The sequence below is a fragment of the Bombina bombina genome, chromosome 7 (assembly GCF_027579735.1).
Source record: "Bombina bombina isolate aBomBom1 chromosome 7, aBomBom1.pri, whole genome shotgun sequence".
NCBI lineage: Eukaryota > Metazoa > Chordata > Amphibia > Anura > Bombinatoridae > Bombina > Bombina bombina.
The window spans coordinates 572,920,988-572,929,969 of NC_069505.1; positions in this window are offsets into that span (position 1 = coordinate 572,920,988).

Below are 8,982 nucleotides of genomic sequence, written 5' to 3' on the forward strand. Positions count from 1 at the left end.
TAGAGAGGTATTTTACACAACGTAAGAATGCCTCTCTTTTTGTCTGGTCTACAGACAATCGTGAAAGAAGAAACCTCCCCCTTGGGAGAGAACCTTTGAATTCCAGCTGATACCCTTGGGACACGACTTCCAGTGTCCAAGGATAATGAACATCTCTTACCCAAGCCTGGGCAAAGAGCGAAAGTCTGCCCCCTACTAGATCCTGTCCTGGATCGGGGGCTGCCCCTTCAAGCTGTTTTGGTAGCAGCAGCAGGCTTTTTGGGTTGTTTACCCTTGTTCCAAGCCTGGTTGGGTCTCCAGACGGACTTGGCCTGAACAAAATTCCCTTCCTGCTTGGCGGAAGAAGAGAAACATAGATATTGACGGCAGATAAGAGCCATAGGCCCAGCAAGTCTGCCCCACCTTACCTAACAGTATAAACTTATCTAGTTCGTAGGATAGCCCTATGCTTGTCCCATGCATTTTTAAAGTCCCCCACAGTGTTTGTTGCTACTACCTCTTGAGGAAGTTTATTCCATAAATCAATCACTCTTTCTGTAAAGAAGTGCTTCCTCAAATTACTCCTGAATCTACTACCCTTTAGCTTGAGCTCATGACCCCTTGTTCTTGAATTTTCCATTTTATGTAAAATACCCACAGCCTCAGTTTTACTAAACCCTTTAATGTACTTGAAAGTTGCTATCATATCACCTCTTTCCCTTCTCTCCTCTAAGCTATACATATTTAGGTCATTGAGCCTATCCTGGTAAGTTTTATTTTTTAGACCATGTACCATTTTGGTAGCCCTCCTTTGCACAGATTCAAGTTTGTTAATATCCTTCTGAAGATATGGCCTCCAGAACTGCACACAATACTCAAGATGAGGCCTAACTAATGATCTATAAAGTGGCATAAGAACCTTACTATTTCTGCTGCAAATACCTCTACCAATACATCCAAGCATTCTGCTAGCCTTACTCGCTGCCTTACTACATTGTTTACTAAGTTTTAAATCATCTGAAATAATAATTCCCAAGTCCTGTTCCTCGTCTGTAACAGTCAGTAAAGTGTCATTGAGTCTGTAATTAACATTTGGATTTTTCTTCCCTAAATGCATTATTTTACACTTTGCTGTGTTAAACTTTAGATCCCAGTCGTTTGTCCAATCCTCCAATTGTTGTATATCACTTCTCATTTTGTCTACCCCCCCTGGAACATCCACTCTGTTGCAAATTTTTGTATCATCTGCAAAGAGACATACTTTCCCCTGTAGCCCTTTGCTGATATCGCAGATAAATATGTTAAACAAAACAGGCCCCAGAACTGACCCCTGAGGAACACCACTAGTAACAGCCCCCTCTGCTGAATGAACTCCATTTACTAAGACACTTTGTTTTCTGTCCTTAAGCCAGCATTCCACCCAGTTCACAATTTTTGAATCTAGACCAAGGAGATATAGTTTGTGAATAAGTTTATTGTGTGGGACGGTGTCAAATGCTTTGCTGAAATCTAGATATGCTACATCAACTGCTCCTCCCTTGTCTAATACTTTTGTTACATAATCAAAGAAGTCAATTAGATTAGTCTGACATGATCTCCCTGAAGTAAAACCATGCTGATTTTGGTCCTCTAAATTGTTTGTCTTTATGTAAGTCATAATTCTTTCCTTTAAGAGGCTTTCCATTAATTTCCCTACTACTGAAGTTAAACTAACTGGCCTGTAGTTGCCAGATTCTTCTCTACTGCCCTTTTTATGAAGAGGTATTACATTTGCTATTCTCCAATCATCTGGGACAGCTCCTGTTAATAGTGACTGATTAAACAGATCAGTTAATGGGACAGTTAGCACTGAACGAAGTTCTTTTAAAACCCTTGGATGAATATTATCAGGACCCACTGCCTTTGTAACATTTATTTTTGATAATGCTAACAAAACCTCATCCTCTGTAAAAAGATTACTGTTAAGCTTGTTTCTATTTTGCATAGCATCCCTTAATGTAGACATTGTATCTTCACAATCTTTAGTGAAAACAGAACAGAAGTAATCATTGAGACAGTCTGCAATCTGCTTATCTCCTTCTATTATTCTACCATCAACTGATTTCAATTTTACTATTCCTACCTTATTTTTTCTTCTTTCACTGATATATCTAAAGAATGTTTTGTCCCCATGTTTTACTGACTGTGCTATCTTCTCTTCTGCATCAGCTTTAACCTTCCTAATTAACTGCTTAGTCTTTTTTTGTTGGAGTCTCCATATTTTCATATCATCATCTGCTTGTGTGTGTCTGTAATTTTTATAAGCTATCTTTTTTGTCTTTACAGCATGTGCTACTTCTTTGGAAAACCAAATTGGTTTCCGCTTTCTTTTACTTTTACAGACATGTCTAATACAGTGTGCGGTTGCATCTAAAATGGCACCTTTCACAAATTCCCACTGTTCTTGAACCCCTGTAATAAGATTTTTCCCCTTTAAATAGTTTTTTAGGTATTCTCCCATTAATGAAAAATCTGCCGTCCTAAAGTCTAAAACTTTTGTTTTAGTCTGGGTGTACAGTTCCTGAACATGAATACTAAACCAAACAGATTGATGATCACTGGATCCTAAGTTCTCACCTACAGACACATCTGAAACTGTATCACTGTTTGTAAGTATTAGATCTAATATAGCTTCCTTACGAGTTGGTTCCTTGACTAATTGTTCAAGTGATTCCCCTAGCAGAGATTCAAGAATATACCTGCTTCTAGCCGATCTAGCAGAAGGAATCTTCCAGTCTATATCTGGCAAATTAAAGTCCCCCAGTACTATAACCTTACCCTTCATGGTCATTTTGGTTATTTCATCTAATAACAGATTGTCCAGTTTTTCATCCTGCAATGGAGGCCTATATACAACCCCTATTCTAAAAACATTTTTATCTCCAATTTCCAAAGTCACCCAAATACTTTCCACCTCATCATTTGTTCCTACAATTTCAGTAACCTTTATATTTTCATTTACATACAAAGCAACTCCTCCACCTTTCTTTCCTACTCTGTTCTTTTTAAATAACCTGTATCCAGGTATGACTATGTCCCAGTCATGCAAATCATTGTACCATGAGGATGAAGAGGAGACTCCCCTAAAGTTCCGAAAGGAACGAACATTATTTTGTTTACCCCTCAGTTTAGCGGTTCTATCTTGAGGTAGGAGATGACCCTTACCTCCCATAATGTCAGAAATTATCTCTTTCAAATCAGGCCCAAAGGTTTTCCCTTTGAAGGGAATAGCCAAAAGCTTTGACTTAGATGACACATCAGCAGACCAAGATTTGAACCATAACGCTCTACGCGCTAAAATAGCAAATCCGGCATTCTTAGCCGCCAACTTGGCAATCTGAAAAGCGGCATCTGTAATAAAAGAATTAGCCATCTTAAGAGCCTTAATTCTGTCGTCTAAAATATCCTCTAAAGGAGTCTCAGTCTTAAGAGACTCTTCTAAAGCATCAATTCAGAAGGCCGCCGCAGTGGTAACTGGTACAATGCAAGCTATTGGTTGTAAAAGGAAACCCTGATGAATAAACAATTTCTTTAGAAGACCTTCCAATTTCTTATCCATCGGGCCTTTAAAAGCACAACTGTCCTCAATAGGAATAGTTGTACGCTTAGCCAGGGTAGATATAGCTCCTTCCACTTTAGGGACTGTTTGCCAAGAGTCCCGAACAGTGTCAGATATGGGATACATTTTCTTGAAATTAGGAGAGGGTGAGAACGGGATACCCGGTCTGTCCCATTCCCTCTTAATAATCTCTGAGATTCTCTTAGGAACCAGAAAAACATCAGTGTAAGTAGGTACCTCTAAGTATTTGTCCATTTTACACAATTTCTCTGGTGGTACCACAATAGGGTCACAGTCATCCAGAGTCGCTAAAACCTCCCGAAGTAACAGGCGGAGGTGTTCAAGATTAAATCTAAAGGACATAACATCCGAGTCCATCTGAGGTAACGCACTTCCCGAATCAGAAAGTTCCCCCTCAGACAGGAGTTCCCTGACCCCCAATTCAGATCCCTGTGAGGGCACATTGGAAATAGCTAACAAAGCATCAGAGGACTCAGTATTCACATTGACTTCTGTCCTACTGCGTTTGCCCTGTAACACACAACTTAGACAATACCTCTGTAAGGGTAATTGACATAACTGCAGCCATATCCTGCAGAGTAAATGAAGTAGACGCGGTTGAAGCACCAGGCATCGCTTGGGTGGGCGTTGTGACGCTTGGGGAGAAGTTAGCGGTATACCCTGATTCTCCTCAGACTGAGAATCATCCTTAGACACATCTTCTTTACATAAAATTTGTGCTTTACATTGTAAGACCCTCTCAGTGCACGAGGAACACAAAACCAGAGGGGGTTCAACAGTGGCATGTAAACACAAAGAGCAAGGAGTTTCATCCTCAGTGTCAGACATGTTAAATAGACTAGCAATATTAACAATAGTTGTATTTTGCTAAAACTATTGAGCTCTGATTCAAATTGTATACAAAAATGTTAATGCAAAAAGAAACTGTACTGCGCCTTTAAATTTTAAAAGCGCAAATATTTTTCTGACATCTGCAAAACTTGTTTGGAATAGAAGATATTATTTTAGAGTGCCCTAAATACTCTATAAGTATTGCATCCACTTGCATAGATATGTAAGAAAAACACTTTATAACAGAAATGTATTTACTATCTTAATTTGGCCCCTGCACCATGCCACAGCTCTGCTGTGGCGCCTACCTGCCCCCGGAATGCACTTGTTGTAGCCTGAAGTTTGAAAAACCCTTTGATAGGTCGAGACAACTTAGGCCCCACCAGAGCCCCAGTCTCCGCTTGCTATGCGATCTGGATACTACTGCGCGTCTGAGCGCTCGAGAAGAGGCCCGCCCACCGTGGGTGTTACTCTAATTCTGACTAAGACCCGCATGGGTCGCAAGTAAAAACAACATGTCGACTTGTAAGACAAAAAATAAAGCCATGTGCCCTCTTGTATGCACAGCAAACGTAACACCAGGGCCACCATCAGGGGGTGACAGGGGTGACTCCTGTCAGGGGCCCAATGGGCTAGGGGGGCCCCATGAGGCAAGAACTACATTTTACATTTTTGGCAGCCACCAGTGGGTACTACAGCAGAGTGCTAATTGAGCATGGGAAATGTTATTACAAGGAGTAAAGTATTAGCATTTGAGAGGATTTCTGAGTGTGCACTAAACCACTATGCACAGCGTGAGACAGACTTGACACTTTGTTTGTACAGTGTGTGCCTGAGTCAGACGGCTAATCACTTTCATTTGCAGAGGAGGTAGGAATTACTTAGCAAATGTTTTTTATTTCTTTGTGCAATTTAAGATTGTAACTCCAGTGTGGTAGTAGTTGTATGGTTGGGCCAGGGGTCCATAAAAACACATTTTTTTAGCAGCAGTGTATTTATGATTATTTGACAATGCTGTAGAAATTCTATATTTAAAACCATGCACAAATGTTTCCTCCTCAATACACAAATTATATATATTACATTCCAGTTTACTGCCCCTTTATGCAAGGACTTTCCAGATAAAAGGAGGCATTTTAAGATTTTTACATCTGCATAACATGTTATACTCTCAGACTAAGATTGCTCAGTATTGGAAATGAGACAGGTTAACTTAAAACTGTTCAGTTTACACTACAGCTGACTTAATTTTGAAATGCATACCAACAAGCTTAAATCCTGCATTTAACCAGATCTAATGGTATGAGTACCACAGCTTATGGTTCCACCAAGACCATATAGAGTACAGCATTTTCAAAATCCACAAGTACAGCTGACAGATGGGAACATTTGTACACTATATTTGAAGTGGTGCTCTTGGTTGGGGAAAATGGGGAAAATATCAAACATATGTCAACCTTTTAAAAGTACTTTTCTTTATCTAGCCATCTACCCAGATCATTAATGTACAATTTTGAATTCACAGAATTATTTTTGTTTGCACATTTACAAATATGATTCTTTAAAAAGTGATCTCTTAATTTCTGCATTTTTATTTATCATGCATGTCACACACTGTTGATTTAGGGGATGCAAGGTGCATAAATGTTTCCTCCTGTGAGTGTTTCTGTGGGTGTCTGTGTTTATGTCTTTGTGCTTTGGTTTGTGTCTCTATGAGTGTGTATGTATTTTTTCTGTTGGTATCTCTTTGAGGGTGGGTGTGTATGTCTTTGTGCATTTTCTGTGGATGTCTGTAAGGGTGTGTGCATGTGTCTTTGAGCTTTTTCTATGGGTGTCTCTGAGAGGGTGGGCGTGTGTTTGTCTTTGTGTATTTTCTCTGGATGCATCTGTGAGGGTGGGTGTGTATGTCTGTGTTTTCTGTGGATGTCTCTGTGAGGGTGTGTGTATGTCTTTGTGTGTTTTCTGTGGATGTCTCAGTGAGGGTGTGTGTATGTATGTCTTTCTGTGTTTTCTGTGGGTGTCTCTCTGTGTGTGTGTGTGTGTGTATGTCTTTGTGTGTTTTCTGAGGTTGTCTCTGTTGGTGTTTCCTTGGCTGTATGTGCAAGTTTGAGTTTGTGTGTGTGTGTCCATGGTCTGTTCCTTTTTAGGAAATTTTGACCTTACTACTGATTATTCACATCTTTCTACAGACTTTGAGACTAATGAGACCTTTCCGGAAGTCACCAATCTACCATTTAACCTTTAAATTATTGTTTAGGCAGTTCAGGGCCCTTCCTTTCAGCCACTGCATGCTGTTGTCATCATTTAGTTTGCATCTTCCTTTACAAAAAGATAATCAGAACTCCATATTTTGTTTTCTAAATCTCCTTTTTTTTTACAAAACTGTAGTCTACCTCATTACTTGTCAGGTCAATGTAAACAAGTGCTGAGTGTCTGTTTGGGTGTCTGTGTCTGAGTGTGTTTCTTTGTGTGTCTGCTAGAGTGTCTATATGTGAATCCTTATGTGTGAGTGTGTCGGTGTGTTTCAGTGTATGTTACTAACTTTACAACATTTACAAGTTTAAATAGACACTTAAGAATAAAGTGCATATACGTTTTAGTCACTTGGTCAAAAATTGCACATGTCAAGGGGGGGGGGGCCCTGATCAATGGTTAAGTCAGGGGCCCCAAAATTTCTAGTGGCGGCCCTGCGTAACACTGCACTCCCTCAAACCAGTGACAAAGTTAACAGCCCTTAAGCAAACCGCAACTCCCAGCATCCAGCCCTAAATAAGCCTCAAAGATATATTTACATACTTTGGCAAATAATATAAAGAGATTTCAGGTACACCATTTCCTTTCATATAGTGTATACTGCTTACCCTTCCCCATATAGGGAAAAATGTCAGCCTGTTCTGATGCATCAAGTCTCCCCAGAAACAAAAGACTGAACATACCTCAATGTTGCTTGTAGCAAGACACCGTTCTCCACACTGAAGATTTTCTCACACTACCTTCAGCTGAGCTGTGGGAACCATCATGGATCTTAGGTAATGTTTGCTAAGATCATCAACATCAGGGCAGAAAATAAGATGTCTCCACTCCTCCTGGGAAGCAATAGACTGAGGATTTCTCCCTGAGAAAAATAGTACTCACTGGCACCATTTTAAAATAAAAAACTTCTTGATTGAAGAATCTAAACTAACACCTAACTTTACCTCTTCCTAGTACTAACACAGGCAAAGAGAATGACTGGAGGTGGAGGGAAGGGAGGAGCTATATATACAGCTCTGCTGTGGTGCTCTTTGCCACTTCCTGTTAGCAGGGGGATAAATCCCACAAGTAAGGATGAAATCCGTGGACTCGTCATATCTTGTAAAAGAAATGTATGCTTACCTGATAAATTATTTTCTTTGGGGATGATCACAGTCCATAGGAATCCTCAACATGTGGGATATAATTTCCTTCTCTAGGAGGAGGCCAAGAACCCCCACAAGAAACAGATAGGTAGGAAAGACAAAAGCATGGTCTACAGAGGAGCGAATTAGAACTGTTGCCCAAAAGTTTTAAACGGGCAGGGCCTATGGACTCTGATCATCATGAAAGAAAAGAATGTATTGGATAATCATCAATTTTTATAAAATAAAGAAGTAAGCTAAAACAGAAGAAAACTATTTAGCTAGTTCTTATAGCCCTAACACAGCACTTATTGTGTGAATTCACATAGGTAATTTCAAAGATACTGCCTGCAGCTGTTCCACAGACTGCTGTGATCACTGGTTGACACACAAAAAACGCTACAAAAGATAAAAACATAAGTAGCGCAAAGCAGATCTAAGTGCAGTAAAACCAATAAAGCAATGTTTATTAAAATATTCATATAAAATGCGCACTCACACAGAGTAACCTCATAAAACTGTCATGAGGTATATATCAAGCATAAAAAATATTTCTGTTAAGAGAGGTGAGTTCCGTAGTGGATATCAAACAGATTATTCCAGCCTCTAAATTGATAAAACAGACCTTTCTTTGGTTACATAGGGTCCAAAGAAACAGATACAACATTTCATGCAACTACTAGGCCCTTAGTCATGTATGTTTGATTATACACAGGTCCGTGCCTTTTATACCTTAAACTGTTACCATGGGAGCATTTTTAGCATATTAGTGACATCTTGTGGCTGCAAATGAATATTACATCTCTTGCACTTTTTTAAATGCAAATGATCACATGGGCCTAATCAATGTATATTCAAAATATAAAACACATAAAAACCTATATATACAATTAAAAAAGGATAACAATGCACAAACATCAGGGTATACCAAAATCAGTTATAAAGCAATACTTTTTTTTATATATAAAGCACATTTAAGGCGTACACTTAAAAGGTGTATTTGAAGAAACAGACCTCAATCAAAATCTTTGATAAGACCTTTCGGAGCTAGGGCTTCTAATTTATGTATCCAGAACATCTCTCTGCCCTTCAAGAGATGTTCTCTGTCCCCGCCCCTCCTAGGTTTAACAATCCGTTCTATAATTTGAAATCTCAGCTGGCTAATATTATGACCCA